Below are 16,669 nucleotides of genomic sequence, written 5' to 3'. Positions count from 1 at the left end.
ACATGCTGATGCCCTCTCCAGAATTCGACGTACAACCCCAGGGCACAGTTGAGACGACAAACTGGAAGAAGAGACGTCATTCGCTCTGACCCCCACCGGGCCTACTGCCATGACCCGAGAACAATCCCACATAGGACTCACTCGAGGCTTGCTAGAACAATCCCGGGACAAGTGGATCCAGCAGCAACAAGAAGATGAAGAGATTGGGGCCCTGCACCAATGGGTGGCCACCGGCAAAATACCTAACGACACTCAGAGACAAACTTTGACTCAGGACACTTTGTTAATGCTACGCCAATGGGAGAGATTGGTAATCAAAGGAGGACTATTGTACCGCAAGGCGGTATAGCGGACAACATCAGCAATAGCTTGGCAAGTAGTCGTACCAGGAGCCCAATTTATTGAACTAGATCTAGAGGCTCCTGAAAAAGGGGCTCATTTTGGGGCTCAAAAGACTTTTCAGTGGTTACAACAAATAGCTTATCATCCTCGCTTACAGACTGCAGTAGAAGAAGCTTGCCGTGCGTGCCGCCTATGCGAGCTAACTAAACCACACACACAATGGGCCCCAGTACAGACCATAGTAACATCAGCACCCCTCGAACTCTTGATGATTGACTATTTGACCATTGACCCAGCGCACCAGGAGTATGAACATTGTCTCGTCATGGTGGACCATTTCACCAAATTCGCCGTGGTAACCCCTACTCGAGATTAAACTGCGGAGTCAGCCGCCTACGCGATTTGTAAAAACTTTATCCAAGTGTACAGCTTCCCCCAATGGATACATTCAGATCAGGGTGCGTGCTTCCTGGGAAAAGTCATGGAAGAACTACGTCTGTATGGTATTGATAAATCCCGGACCACTCCATACCACCCACACGGGAATGGGGCCTGCGAACGATTTAATTGGACCCTAATCCAAATGTTACGCACCATGGAGAGCGACCGGAAGCTGGCCTAAGTACATACCTGAACTGGTGTGGGTTTATAACAACCGGGTACACCGAGTCACCGGTTACACCCCTTACTTGCTGCTATTTGGCCGGGAAGGCAAGGGGATCATGGAGGTGGAATTAAATTCGGAAGAGCAACAACCGTGGACAGGGGTCTCGTCGTGGGTCCAGAACCACCGGCATCAGCTACAAACCCTGCAACGAATCGTCCACACAAAACTCCAGGACCTGGAACATCCAGGGGGGACTCTGCCTCAACCCATCGACCTCCAGGCCGGGGATCAAGTACTCGTACAAGATCAGCGCCCTCAGAACAAGCTGGAACCCCGCTGGGAAGAGAGTCCATATCGAGTGTTGCGCCAAGTAAGCCCCGAAGGGCCAGTGTACGAAATACAACCTGAAAAAGAAGGGGATCTCCCTACCCGTACCGTGCACCGTAATATGTTGCAGCCCTGTACTTCACCGACCCCACATGACCCGAGACCACGCCTCAGAACCTCTGCCAGCAGTATGGGATGAGGACGATGAGGAAGACCTCCCAGCAGAACAAACGGACACTTCAAGGAATAATATCCCAGCGGACCCAGTCGACCGACCCACCACCTTCCACCACCCCAGAAGACTCCACCACAGTCGAACCAAGACGCTCCGAGCGGTCAACAGCTGGCAAACCCCCCGAGCGGTACAAACAGTATCAGTTCATATGGCAGAGGAAGCTTTCGTCTCGAGAAGCCGGCCCAGGCCTCCCCAAGCCCTCACCTGAGGACTGGCGAGCATACAGGATGGGGGAGTGTAGGAGGAGTCCCCACTGTGTTTCCGGGCCTGAACCAAGGGGGTTGTCACCAAGATTCCTAGGGGGACTGTTTCGGGGGAACATAATTAGAGGACGGACCGCAGAGACTTCTAGAAAGGTTGGGGGAGGAGCTAATATAAAAGGGGCTGAGGACGCCAGCAGAGGGCAGTCGACAGAGCAGGAGAGGAGCAAGGAAGCTAGAGGGCGCCAGAGAGCCAGAGCAAGGAGAGCAGAGCAGCGACGGAAGAGACTGAAGGGAGACTCGCCGCCGGCAGAAGGGAGACGGCACTGAGCCTTCCAACGGAGAGGCACCGACCGCCACCACCGCCCAACTCCACTCCGTGGGTGCGGCCGCCACCGCCCGACTCCACCTTGCGGGTGTGGCCCGTCTGCTGCCGCCGCCCGACTCCACCCCGCGGGTGCAGCCTGTCCGCTGCCGCCCGCAGCTCGGCTCCGGCCCACGGCTGCGGCCTGTTTACCGCCACCTGCGGCTGCCGCTGCCCGTTCCCAGCTGGTGGCTGCGGCCTACACAGTCCGGTCCCCACTGCCATCCCACCTCCACCGGGAGGTGCAACGCAGAGGAACTCTTCAGGGGTCTGCTGTGCCCCACTTCGCCAGGGCATAGGAACGCCCGAAGTCTCCGCCAAATCCTCGTCGGCTGGGCCCAGCTGCTGATACGCCGAAGCATCACTGACCATCGCTCTGCCGGACGTCAGAGAGGATAAGTGACATGTTATAGTTAACATTCTGGACACATAGCAGAAAAAGAGGAAAAAATATATTCAGCCTACCGTACATCAGTGTCCATATAGTCCATAAGCGGTCTGATGCCAGGAGATGTCCAGTGCGGTTCAACTGGCGCTATAAATCCAATTCCATAGAAAAAAATGGGGGGTCTCCAGCACCAAAATTATTAAAAAAAGATAAAACTCACATTTATTAGGCAGGTTTTAAAATCATATTAATAAGCCAACATGACAGGCAAGGATACCTTAGGTAGTCGTGTCACCAGTGCATTCTTGTTTTGATCCCTGCGAGGTTAACTGCTGTTAGCTTGTTTGGTTGCTCAAGATAGCCCCTATAGGCATCTATATTTATATAAAACTTACATCTTAAAGTTCATCCCGTCTCATCACTGCATCCCGCGCACCTGCGATTACTACACGAGCAAGGCGACCTACAGACCTGGATCAATTACACCAGTTTTGTCAGAAGGAATGGGCCCAAATTCTGACCAACTACTGTGAGAAGCTTGTGGAAGGAGATCCCAAATGTCTGACCCAAGTCATTCAGTATAAGGACAATGGTACCAAATACTAATGGAACGGATGTAAACTTTTGACTTTGCAGTAAGTAATAAAAATGCCTTAAAACATTCTCTCTCTCATTCTGGCATTTGGCAAATATTAATAACTAGCTGAAGAGCCCGGCGTTGCCCGGGCATAGTAACTAACTGTGGTTAGTTACCGTATATACTCGAGTATAAGTCGATCCGAGTATAAGTCGACCCCCCTAATTTTGCCACAAAAAACTGGGAGAACTTATTGACTCGAGTATAAGTCTAGGGTGAGAAATGCTCCATAGATTATTCCCCCATATGGTGTCCTCAGAAGAAGCTCCATAGATTATTCCCCCATATGCTGCCCCCATAAGAAGCTCCATAGATTGTTCCCCCATATGCTGCCCCCACAAGAAGCTCCATAGATTGTTCCCTCATATGCTGCCCCCACAAGAAGCTCCATATTGTTCCCCCATATGCTGCCCCCATAAGAAGCTCCATAGATTATTCCCCCATATGGTGTCCTCAGAAGAAGCTCCATAGATTGTTCCCTCATATGCTGCTCCCATAAGAAGCTCCATAGATTGTTCCCCCATATGCTGCCCCCACAAGAAGCTCCATATTGTTCCCCCATATGCTGCCCCACAAGAAGCTCCATATTGTTCCCCCATATGCTGCCCCCATAAGAAGCTCCTTAGATTATTCCCCCATGTGCTGCCGCTGCTGCTGCTGCATGTAAAAATAAAAAAAATGACATACTCACCTCTCCGTCGCTGGGTGTCAGATTCTCACCTGTCCTGCGTCCATGGCTGCTCACCGCTATCTGCACGTCATCAGTCAGTGACGTTCAGACTGCAGGGGGCGCGGCGCGCACTAATCACGTCACCGCGCCCTCTGCTGTCTGAAGTCACTGACCGATGACAGACAGCAGCAAGCAGCCATGGACGCAGGACAGGTGAGTATCGCTGTACTTACCCGTCCTGACGCTGTCTCTTGAGCCCCCAGCTTCTCCGCACTCTCTCTTCCTGCCTTCAGCGGTCACGTGGTGCCGCTCATTAAAACTCATGAATATGCGCATATTCATGAGTTTTAATGAGCTGCACCACGTGACCGCTGAAGGCAGGAAGAGAGAGCACAGGGAGAAGCTGGGGGCTCAAGACAGCGTCAGGACGGGTAAGTATGACCTGACACATCCGCCCCCTCCGACCCCCTTTGTATATGACTCGAATATAAGTCGAGAGGGGGACTTTCAGCCCAATTTTTTGGGCTGAAAATCTCGACTTATATTCGAGTATATACGGTATATCAAATTATAATGATTATATTGCACATAAAAACATTTGATCCCAAGAGAAATTGCACTAATTGCAATAAAAAAGAAAAATATTGAGGTAACATACTGAACAAACACTGAGATAAAATACTGACCAAATACTGAGGTAAAATGCTAAAGCACAGAGGTAAAATACTAATTAAAAACTGAGGTAAAATACTAACCAAACACTGAGGTAAAATACTAATCAAGCACTGAGGTAAAATACTGACCAAACACTGGAGGTAAAATACTGACCAAATACTGAGGTAAAATACTGACCAAACACTGAGATAAAATACTGACCAAATTCTGAGGTAAAATACTGATTAAATTCTGAGGTAAAATACCGAACAAACACTGAGGTAAAATAATGACCAAATATTGAGGTAAAATACTGATCAAACACTGAGGTAAAATAGTGGCCAAATATTGAGGTAAAATACTGATCAAACACTGAGATAAAATACTGACCAAATACTGAGGTAAAATACTAAAATACTGAGGTAAAATACTAAAATACTGAGGTAAAACATTGACCAAATACTGAAGTAAAATATTGACCAAACACTGAGGTAAAATACCGACCAAACACTGAGGTAAAATACCAACCAAACACTGAGGTAAAATACTGATCAAACACAAATACTGAGGTAAAATATTGACCAAACACTGAGGTAAAATACCAACCACTGAGGTAAAATACTGATCAAACACAGAGATAAAATACTGACCAAATACTGAGGTCAAATACTAAAACATTGAGGTAAAAGACATACCAAATACTGAAGTAAAAACACTGAGGTAAAATATTAACCAAATACTGAGGTAGACCACTGACCAAATACTGAGGCAAAATAATAACCAAACACTGAGGTAAAATGCTGATCAAACACTGAAGTAAAATACTGACCAAATACTGAGGTAAAATACTGACCAAACACTGAGGTAAAATGCTGATTAAATACTGAGATAAAATGCTGCCCAAATACTGATCAAACACAGATAAAATACTGATCAAACACTGAGTTAAAATACTAAAACACTGAGGTAAAATAATGACCAAATACTAAAGTATAATACAGACCAAACACTGAGGAAAAATACTGACCAAATACTGAGGTAAAATGCTGAAGTAAAATACTGATCAAACACTGAGATAAAATACTGAACAAATACTGAGGTAAAATAATGACCATCTTTTCATTTAGCCATTAAAAGGTATCAACCACTGAGGACTCTCAATTCTGAATATTTTTCTATGTGCAATATAACCATTATAATTTGTTATAACTAACCACAGTTGGTTACTATGTCCGGGCAGCGCCGGGCTCTTCAGCTAGTAGTAAGTATAAAAGGTGATATAAGAGATAAAGGAGCAAAAAAAGGAAAGTGACAGCCAGCATCCGAGTGCAGAAACCCCTCAGATCTGATGAATCCATTCCTCCAGCACCATGACAACCAGTTCACAGTGCACTGCACACTGAGCCTCCTGGTCATGTGATCTCTGACTCCGCCCACATGTGACTGATCACATGACAGTGACATCACCACAGGTCCTGTGAGCACAGAACAGCCCTATACCCAGTGTGCGGCTCTGCAGGCGGAGGAGGAGGAGGAGGTATGTGGTGGAGATTCCCCATTGTTGGGCACAGCCAGCATTAACCCCTTAGGTTTCTCATCTGATGGGATGGGGGGGAATTAACCCTTTTTGGAACAGCCTTTGAATAATTCAGCGCTTGGGTTTTTCCTTTGCATTTGTTGCATTTCAAGAGTCAGTCATTTTTAAACGGCGCCATTTTTTGGTTAATATAATGCTTGTTTTGAATGGACAATACCTACATTTTTTTTCTAATTTGATGTTATTTCAAGTGTTTTTCTTAAAAAAAATGTTACTTTTATTCTAGAATTTATTTAATTTTTTGAGTTTCTAAGGCTGGTTTCACATTTGCGTCTGTTTTCTCAGCGTTTCATCCCCAGCAATCCCCATGCGTCATGTTTTCCTATCTTTAACATGGTGTACGCTGGGGCATGTGTTTGCATCAGTTCTCATGCGTCAGCGTACGCTTGCGTTGTTCTTCGGTGTGCGGCGGGGTCCGGCGAACGCATCATGTTGGATTTTTGGAAGCGGCAAAAATCTGGCAAATATGCGGATGAGTGTGTCAAATAAATGCATTACTGGCTATGGGAACTTTAATGAGTTGGTCCAGGAAGTGATTCATCTACCTGATAATTGAGAGCTGTGTAAAAGGAAGTGTGGACACTGCAAGGCCATACAACACTGGCTATGTAAGTATACAAGCTTAGAAAATGTCTCTCTGTTTTTTTTTGACTTTCTATTAATTTTTTATGTTTAATTTTAGACATGCTTGTTGGCGCCAGTGTGGCTCTAGTTTGGCTCTCCTTTCTGTCGTGGTGAGGACAAGACTGTCTATGTAAGTATAGAAGCTTTGGAAATGTCTGTCTCTCTGAATGCTTTTTCTGTTCCTTGTAGACTGGCCGATTCTCTCTGGCGCAGTGGGTGTCTCCTGATGCAGCGTTTTTCCTGTGGTCATCTCCTGGTGCTGTGGTTGTCTGCTGTTGCTGCCGTCTGTCCCTGGCCTGTGCTGACTGCTGTGGTGTTGGACTACTGCCTGTAATGTAAGTATTGTTGTTGTTTTTCGTTTTTTTTATTTTGGTCTACATTGTTTTTGGATCTTTACAAGTTTCATTTTTCTTCTGTTCTTTTCTGTAGTGTTTCACTTGACTGCTGCCTGCTCTTCAAAATGTCCTCAAGTGAAGAACAGACTTCTTCCCAGAGTGGACCGGACAAAGATTATGTAATCACATTTTCTATACTGATTGGTATGTATTGACTGGCAATACTACACATGTGTTAAATCATGTACCGTATTATTCGGATTATAAACACTCCGTATTATAAGACGCACCCCAAATTTTGAGGAGAAAAAAAGGAAAAAAATTTTTTTAATAAAATGGTGGTGCTTCTTATAATCCATGCATCTTCTTATTGCTTACCTGGGGTGGTGGCTGGGGTGAAGTGGGGTCCCATGGTCACTGCTGGAGGAGGCAGGAGTGGAGTGCTGCTGCAGGGTGAGATGAGGGGGTGTCCAATGTGCAGTGTGCCACTGCGGGTGTCCGGTGCTGCGGGTGTCCACAGCGGCGCTGATGCCCAGGGTGTCTGCTAATGCTGCCCAGGGTGTCTGTTGCTGCTGCTGCCCGAGGTGTCTGCTGCTGCCCGGGGTGTCTGCTGCTGCTGCTGCCAGGGGTGTTTGCTGCCAGGGGTGTCTGCTGCTGCCAGGGGTGTCTGCTGTCCGCCTCCGCTGCCCAGGGTGTCTGAGGCTGCCACTGCATGGGATTTCGGCTGCTGCTGCCTGAGGTGTCCACTGTTGCTGCCCGCCGCCGCTGCCCGGGAGGTCCGCCGCCGCGGGTAGCTCTGTCTTGAAAGACCAGAGCCCCCTGGAAGTTCCGTGGTTTCCTTCTGTGCGTGTGGACTCCAGTAAAATGGCCGCCGATGCACGCGCAGATAAAGATTTCGGCATGGAGATCTCGGGAGATGAGATCTGAGGACTGAAATCTCATCTCCTGAGATCTTCGCCTGCGCATGCCCCGGCCCCCCAGGTGGCCTTTTTACTGGAGTCCACCGCACAGGAGGAAACCACAGAACTGCCGGGGGGCTCTGGCCTTTCACGAAATGTCGGCAGAGCCCCCCCTGCAGCGGCGGACATCCCAGGCGGCGAGCAGCAACGCGGCGGCAGCGGACACCCCCTCATCCCAGCCTGCAGCTACGGTACGGGTAAGCGGTTACCGGTATATTCGCATTGTAAGACGCACCCCTATCCCCCCCCTTTGGGGGAAAAATTGCATCTTACAAAGCGAAAAATACGGTAATTTCTTCACAGGTACCTGGCAGTGATGAAGAGAGAGAGCAGTCCAGTGGAGAGGAATCTTCCCAGAGTCGTCTGGCTCATGTGTCTCAGGAGGAAAGACGGGGTGTAAGTATTTGTTTCCTCAGAGTTGTAATACAATTTTTTTCATTGTTACTTTAATTTTTTTTTGTCTCTTTCTATAGGCTTCACAACGGGAACCAGCCACACTAGATATAGATAATGAACAACTCATCCACCTAGTGCATGAGCGAGGACCGTTGTGGGACACCCGTAACCATCAGCATTCCTACAATGTGGTCATTTGACGGCTCTGGGAACAAGTGGCAACATCGCTGCTGCCTGATTGGGACTGTGCCACACCGCGAGCAAGAAGTGATTTTGGTGAGTATTGCAATGTGGTCTGGACTGGCATTGAACCTGTGAATGGATGTGCATTGTTAAGTAATAATTATTTTTTTTGCCCCTTCACAGTGAAGCGAATCAAGATCCATTGGCACTCGATGAAGGACCGCTTCAACAAGGATATGAGAGGGGAGCTTCGGGTTCAAAGTGGTTCTGCTGCCAGGTTCCGAAAATATAAATACCACTGGGACCTTGCCTTTCTGAGGCCTGCGCTGGCTCAGCAATCGTAAGTATAGATTTTTTTTTTTTCTTTTGACTAATGTTATTTTTGGCCCCCAGACAGAACCTGGAGCAGTCCAACAAATACTTTGTTGTTTCACTAAAACATTTTTCTCTTTTTTTTTTTCACAGAACCTTGTGCAGCACCACACAACTAGGAACCTCCTCGGTTGAAGCGGCCCCTCATCTACCAGCCACTGAACAGACGCTGTCTCAGTCATCCACCAGAGATGGAGCAACCTTGCAGGCTTCACAGGCTGGGGAAGAGGCCATAAAGTTTTCCCCTCTCTCAGCCCTCTGCCTCTGCTTTTGGTGGGTCTTCTCGCCAGCGGCAGAGGGCCTGGGAGAGGTCAGGCATGCCTGAGTTTCTGCAATTAAGCTCGATCTTCCAGGATGGGGTTAGGTTGATTGCTGACATAGTGAAGATTGGTTCAAGGAAGACAGCAATCGTCTGGAAGCCGACCTTAATAGACCGGTGCGTCATTTTTTTTTCAGCAATTGAGCGGAAAATGTCGGAAAACCTTAGACCTCAACTCCAGCTGTCCGTCATGCAGGCCTGCCAGGTTACTTACAGCCATGCATTACAGCAGCAGCAACAGGAGTCCCAGCAGAAGTCACAATCCTACAGTCAACAGGCCGGAGGATACTACCAGCAGCAAATCTACTATCCAGCTGCCACAGCACCGAAATATCCACCACCACCGCCTCCAGTTCACCGAGCGGCCACGCTGCCAAGTCCTTCAGCCCTGCAGCCGGCACCATCCACCATGCTCCAAAGTACAGCACCCCTGCAGCCATCAGGATCTGCTATGGTGACCTGCTCAGTCCCTTATCTGTGCAACAGTGGTTCTCAGAGGGTGAAATTGGTAGTCATGCAATGTAACAGGTTCCTCAGGTTGTAAGCTTGGTCGCTCTTTTACACACTCCACGGTTCTTCGTGCTCTGGTCACTCTGTAGTTGAAAATTTTTTTGTTGTGATTTAAGTTTCTTCTAGAGTATGGCTTAATTAGGTTGGTACACATTTGGAAGGCCTCATCACCCACAACTACAAAAGGCATTGGCGGTCCATCAGTGTTGGGCAGAGGTTGTGGCGCCGTAAAATGAAAATCTTTCCCATACAGACGTTTGCCCATGTCTGAGTTTTTGAATGTCTGCAATCAGAATGTCTGCGAGTAATTGCCTCGGCTGAAAGAGCCAATGTCCACAGCAATGAATTTACAATCAGCATCCGCATTAGCCGTTAGAACTATGGAAAAATATTTTTTATAGCTAAAGTACTCTGTTCCACTTCCAGATGGTTTCAGAATCCTAATGTGTTTGCCATGCACAGCCCCCACACAGTTAAGAAAATTGCGAATTTCCTGGAATTTAGAAGCATTTTCAATCCATACTTCACTTGTGGGTTGGGGGAGGAATTCTTGCCTCAGAATGCCAACTAAAGAACTCCAAGTGTCTACAATAATCCCAGAAAGGATTGATACCCCAATCGGGAATTGGAAATGTAACAAAGACAATGTCTCTCCAGTAGCCAGGAATCTACAGTAAAGAAAATGAAAAACAAAAATAAGTACACTGCTTTAGGAATAGGGATAAGGTAGAGTTAAAGGTACAACACTACGTATCTCAGGGTGCCCAAGAGACGTTCCTTTGCAGGAATTGCTCGCTGGACCTGTGTGTCCTGCCTGGCAATGGATCCTTGGACACATAGCAGCAAGTCATGGAAGCTCTGTTGTGACATCCTGGTGTAGGCAAAAAACTTCTCCGTGTTTTGCTGCAGCTCGGTGTACAAGGAGTGGTAGGCTCCACGGCTCTCTCGGAGTTCAAGGATGGAGTGTTGCCAATAGCGACGACGTCTTCTCAGTCTTTCTCTTCTTCTGTGTTCTTGACAAGCAAAAGCAAAGGCAGCAGCCAACTTCAATTGTAAATCCAGATCTAAGAAGCTGTCCAGTTTAAGATCCATCTTGCAAGTAGATACAGCAGCCAAAGATGAGGATTTCCTCAGCGCAGTGTGTGTATATATAGAGAAATCCCATGAGACACGCCTACTGGGTGTCTGATGTCAAGGAAAAGCTACTGGAATAAATTGGACATTTCAAACGCATAAAAAACGCAAACGCATGCAAAACGCATTCACGCATGTAAACGTTGCGTTTTTTTAGACACCATGCTTAAGATGATGCAGATAAAAAAATGCTGCGTAAACATGCGTTTGCATGCGTTTGGGAATGCGGATGATGTGCTGTGGACTCAACCGCAAATGTGAACCTAGCCTAAATTTTGCAAATTAAACCATTTTTTTTATTGGAAAAAAAAATTTGATGGGGTACTAATTTTTATTTTAATTTAGTTAAAGCAATGAAAATCGTTATCTCCCATCCCCTGTGCAGTGTGTATTCTGCAGCCTGTGTGTGTAGTAGCTCCTTATTTTGCCATTGTTTTCAACTGTATCCACACCTTGAGAATGCAGATTCTGTTGAAATTGAGACCCTAGGTTGGTGGAGGGGGGTGGTACCTGGCCCCTTCTCCTGACTCACGAGCTTCATTGTGACTGCATGGTCCGCCGCTATTAGTGGTATGTCAGTCGAAATAACCCGTCTAGGGGGATGTACACATAATGATTTTTCTCTTTTTGCCACCAATCCAAAGATTTATTAAAAAAAAATGAATTAACAGAAATGTTGAAGCCTAAATATGAGGCATTTCTAACACCTATTCCAATAAAGAATATTGTGTAGCCCCCTACTAAATATTGGACACAACATTGGGTTCAAATAGAATAGATTGATCCGAAAATGAGGGAATATTGGGGATCTTGAGACATATGCAACCTCTTTTTTAGTGTATATGTGGGTAGTGGTGTCTCTTTGGGTTCCCACTTTTTTAACTTTATGTGTTATGTATGTTTTGTGATAATTTAATAAAGATTCATATTTTTATGATTTTTCTGGGTTCATAGTGCTAATTTTCGGATCAAAATAAAAAAAACATGTAACTTGTAGTTGCCATTTGTCCAAAAACATTTGGTTCCTGCAAAAAGGGGAAACTCACAGGAAAGTAGGCATATCTCCAGGGTGCTGCAGTAACCTCTAATAATTCAACTCTTCCGGGTATAAATAATGAAGGAAAGGGTGCGCAGCCTGGAAGATGTCTTGGTCTGTGAAAAATTGTATGTATTTATGCAAAAATAAAAAAATGTTGGCACATTTTGCATAATGCAATTCCAGTCGTCCCAGAGAACAATTTAGGACAGTTGGTAGTTATGATGTAACTAGACCCTTATGGTTCCTGACCTGAATCTTTCACCTTTTTGAAATTTTGCCAATTTTCTTGAGTAACTTCAGCATTTCATGTAGTGACTGTCTATATCACTGTCAATGTATTCACACCAGTTTAATGAAGTAGCCGAGCCACCTTCATCCACAATAAGAAGCTCCGCCGTATTCTTCAGTCGACAAGCCCAATCTTGTGGAATACAGCGCACACTACACCAGGTTTGTATGGCCTCCTATAAAACCACCTCAAAGGGGTTGTCCTTTACTACGATATTGAAAATCTATTCTTGCGATAGGTCATCAGTAGCAGATCGATGGAGGTTTGACACCTGATATCATACAGCTGTTATTACAGCTCCATTCTAAGCCAGCAAGCAGTTAATCCTGAATGCTACATATGTCTTTTCAACTTATGCAAGCTTATATCTGGTACATAGTTATTTTCAACTTACTCTGCTTGTCCCCTTATGTTGTGAGGTCAAGAAACTTTTCAAAGTGGTTTATGATGCATGTAGGCCTGGACACTGGTTTATCTGATGACTACAGTTATTGTGCCCTGCTGTCCTAGTTTAGTTTGATTGTCAACGAGAAGAGAAAACAAAACAGGTCTAAGCATTAGCCTCCTATATATTCAGACATAGCTTGGGGAAGGCATTTATTGCAGGTGGGAATTTATGTACATTTAATCATAGTACATTTAATCAAAGTATGAGGCAGTTATAACATGGCAGTTAAACAGGGCAGGAGACAGATAAGACAGTTAGATAAATCTATTCCCTGTACATTTTGATTGAAACAAATATATACCATATGCATTTGTATAATTTATATCCTGGCCGCTGCATTCGTACACATCCACCGCCCTTGCATTAACTCTCTACACTCCATCCATATCGGCCCCTCTGTCCTTTCCTCTCCTATGTATAGCACTCACGCTCTTTTCACATTGCTAAATTGCACAGATCCATTCAGTCCCACCATTCAACATCAGAGATGCTCTCATAAATCACTTAACCATCTGCTCACTCTTTCTATCCTCCTTCTCCTAGTCGCAGGAGACATTGCTCCCAACCCTGGTCCCCCCATGTTATAGAAAGTCAAACCCCCCAACTGCTACACTCAGAAACCCCTCGAATCTTATTAATGTTCCCTGCATGCCTTCTGTCTCTCTTAATTGTGCCCGTTGGAATTCTCGCTCAGTGTGTAACAAAACTCTCCTTCATCCATGACTTCTTCCTTTCAAATTTTCTTAACCTTCTGGATCCAGGAGTCAGACACTACCGCTGCTGCTGCTCTTTCATATGGGGGACAACACTTCTCTCATACCCCAAGATCAGACATTAGAGCAGGTGGAGGCATTGGTCTGCTCCTATCACCAAAATGCACCTTTCAGGTTATCCCTCAAGTACCCTCACTAGTCTTCCCTTCTTTTGAGGTCCATGCCGTCAGACTCTACACCCCCTTCTCCATGCGAGTGGTGGGGGTGTATTGTCCTCCCGGCCCCTCCCATCAGTTCCTGGATCATTTTGCCTCCTGGCTTCCACACTATCTCTCCTGTGACATCCCCACCCTCATCATGGGCGATTGCAACATTCCCATTGCTCTTATCCTCTCCCCATCTGCTACTCACCTTTTATCTCTAACCTCCTCGTTCGGCCTTCTGCAGCTTACTAACTACCCCACGCATGAAAACGGAAACTCCCTCGACTTGGTTTTCTCTCAGCTTTGTGCAGTGGATGATTTCGCAAACTCCCCTCTCCCGCTCTCTCACCACAACCTTCTTTTATTCTCTATCAAGAACTGTCAGGCAGCTCAGGTCACCCTCACTGTCCACACTTCTAGAAACATACAGGCCATTAACACCCAGAAACTTATGAAGAACTTGCAGTCATCATTGCCCCTATCTCCTCCCTCTCATGTTCTGATTCTGCACTGAAGCATTACAATGAAATACTTCAAAGTGCCCCGGGTGAAATTTCACCTCATATACATAGAACATCACGACACAGACAGCGACAATCCTGGCACACCCTGCAAACACGTTTCCTGCAGCGGTGCTCCAGGTGCGCTGAACGTATGTTGAGAAAATCTAATCTACACGAAGATTTCATCCATTATAAGTTTATGCTTAGAACATACAACACTGCCCTTCATCTCTCCAAACAAACCTATTTCAACACCCTCATCACCTCACTGTCCAATAACCCGAAACATCTCTTCGACACTTTTCATTCCCTACTCAACCCAAGAGTGCAGGCCCCAACCACGGAGCTTCGAGCTGACGATCTGGTCAATTACTTCAAAGAAAAAATTGACCATATCTGACAGGAAATTATCTCCTAATCACCTCATACCATGCATTTTCCTTCATCTCCACTGCATCTAGCTCACTCTCTGATTTTGAACCAGTCCCTTTCCCCTGCTGTCACCGCCCACCTGACAAAAATATTTACCCTCTCTCTTCTGGTATCTTTCCCTCCTCCTTTAAGCATGCCATCACACATCCACTACTTAAAAAACCATCCCTCAACCAAAACTGTGCCGCGAACTATAGACCTATCTCTAATCTTCCCTTCATCTCTAAACTCCTGGAATGCCTGGTCCACTCCCGGCTTATCCGCTATCTCTCTGATAACTCTCTTCTCGAACCTCTACAATCCGGTTTCCGCTCTTTACACTCTACTGAAACTGCCCTCAATAAAGTCTCTAATGATCTACAGCTAAATCTAGTGGTCATTACTCCATGCTAATTCTCTTGGATCTCTCTGCAGCATTCGACACTGTGGATCACCAGCTCCTCCTCACTATGCTCCGCTCCATCGGCATCAAGGACACCGTTCTTTCCTGGTTCTCCTCCTATCTCTCTGACCGCTCCTTAACTGTAACTTTTGCTGGCTCATCTTCCCCACATCTTCCACTTACTGTTGGGGTTCCTCAAGGATTGGTTCTAGGCCCCCTCCTCTTCTCTTTGTACACTGGCCCTGTTGGTCAAACAATCAGTCGATTTGGTTTCCAGTACCATCTCTATGCTGATGACACCCAATTATATGCTTCTAATGACACCACGCCAGCCTTATTAGAAAACACCAGCGATTGTCTAAACACTGTGTCTAACATCATGTCCTTACTATATCTGAAACTGAACCTGTCAAAGACTGAACTCCTTACGTTTCCTCCCTTTACTAATACCCGACATTGCCATTTCTGTGTGTGGTTCCACTATTACTCCCCAGCAACATGCCCGCTGTCTTGGGGTCATACTTGACTCCGAGCTTTCATTCGCCCCCCATATCCGATCGCTGGCTCGCTCTTGTTACCTGCACCTCAAAAACAGAATTCTAGAATTCGACCTTTTCTTACTTTTGACTCTGCAAAAACTCTTACTGTTTCTCTTATTCATTCTCGTCTGGACTATTGTAACTCTCTTCTAATCGGTCTCCCTCTTACCAAATTCTCCCCCCTCCAATCTGTCTTGAATGCTGCAGCCAGGATCATATTCCTCGCCAATCGTTACACCGATGCCTCTACCTTGTACCAGTCATTACACTGGCTACCCATCCACTCCAGAATCCAGTACAAACTTAATACCCTCACCTGCAAAGCACTCCACGGCTCAGCACCACCCTACATTTCCTCCCTCGTCTCAGTCTACCACTCTTCCCGTGCCCTCCGTTCTGCTGATGACCTGAGGTTAGCATCCTCAATAATCAGAACCTCTCACTCCCGTCTCCAAGACTATACACGTGCTGTGCCAATTCTTTGGAATGCACTTCCCAGGTCAATACGATTAGTCCACAATCCCAACAATTTTAAGTGTGCCCTAAAAACGCATTTATTCAGACTGGCCTACCGCCTCAACACATTAACCTAATCTATCCCTGTCTGGCACAGTCAAAAGTTTTACCATAACCAGGTTCCCTGCATCATGTTCCCACATGATTTATGCATCTATTAGCCCTCTGTGTCTGTACTGTTACACACTTAACTTTATGGCTGGTCCGAACAATGGAGGCAACTGTTACCACCCACCTTTCGTGTCTCCCCTTTTTCCCCATAGATTGCAAGCTTGCGAGCAGGGCCCTCATTCCTCTTAGTATCTGTTATGATCTATGTGATTATTGTTATACTGTAAAGTCTATCGTCTGTACAAGTCCCCTCTGAAATGTAAAGTGCTGCGGAATATGTCGGCGCTATAGAAATAAAATTATTATTATTGTTATTATTATTATTAGCACCCATCAGACTCTGGTGTCATTGTGCAGGGAAAAAACAGTGAAGGGGAAGCCATGTGGAAACCTAAACGTGACTCTCAGGATTGGTGGAGATTCCAGAGGTCAGAACCCCAATCAACAAGTGATGGCATGTCCTAGCTATATGGCATCACATAACAAGATTATACCCCTTTAATGTTTTCTCTTATTGTCCTCAGTAATTGTATTTTATACAAGGGATCTTGTATGATGTTACATCGGCTTATCTTCCTTCTATACAGATTCTGACAATATCGGATCCTCTGCGCTGATATCTTCTATATAAGAAAATATTC

At 45.9% G+C, this 16,669-nt stretch overlaps 2 long non-coding RNA genes and 1 pseudogene across 2 annotated transcripts; all 3 read left to right on the top strand.

Annotated features, from left to right (window-relative positions):
• LOC141056300 (uncharacterized) overlaps positions 1-16,669 on the top strand; it is a 114,148-nt pseudogene that overhangs the window by 76,972 nt on the left and 20,507 nt on the right.
• On the top strand, positions 5,807-16,187 carry LOC141056302 (uncharacterized). The gene is made up of 3 exons (XR_012221604.1): positions 5,807-5,961; positions 12,241-12,342; positions 12,420-16,187. It is a non-coding gene; the product is annotated as an uncharacterized lncRNA (long non-coding RNA).
• On the top strand, positions 5,969-11,792 carry LOC141056303 (uncharacterized). The gene is made up of 6 exons (XR_012221605.1): positions 5,969-6,980; positions 7,075-7,184; positions 8,243-8,335; positions 8,413-8,611; positions 8,702-8,858; positions 8,984-11,792. It is a non-coding gene; the product is annotated as an uncharacterized lncRNA (long non-coding RNA).

Source organism: Dendrobates tinctorius, unplaced genomic scaffold (genome assembly GCF_039654945.1).
Source record: "Dendrobates tinctorius isolate UK_male_01 unplaced genomic scaffold, ASM3965494v1 ptg000196l, whole genome shotgun sequence".
In the NCBI taxonomy this organism is placed as follows: domain Eukaryota; kingdom Metazoa; phylum Chordata; class Amphibia; order Anura; family Dendrobatidae; genus Dendrobates; species Dendrobates tinctorius.
Note: the sequence above shows the minus strand (reverse complement) of the source record. Positions and strands in the feature narration are given on the sequence as shown.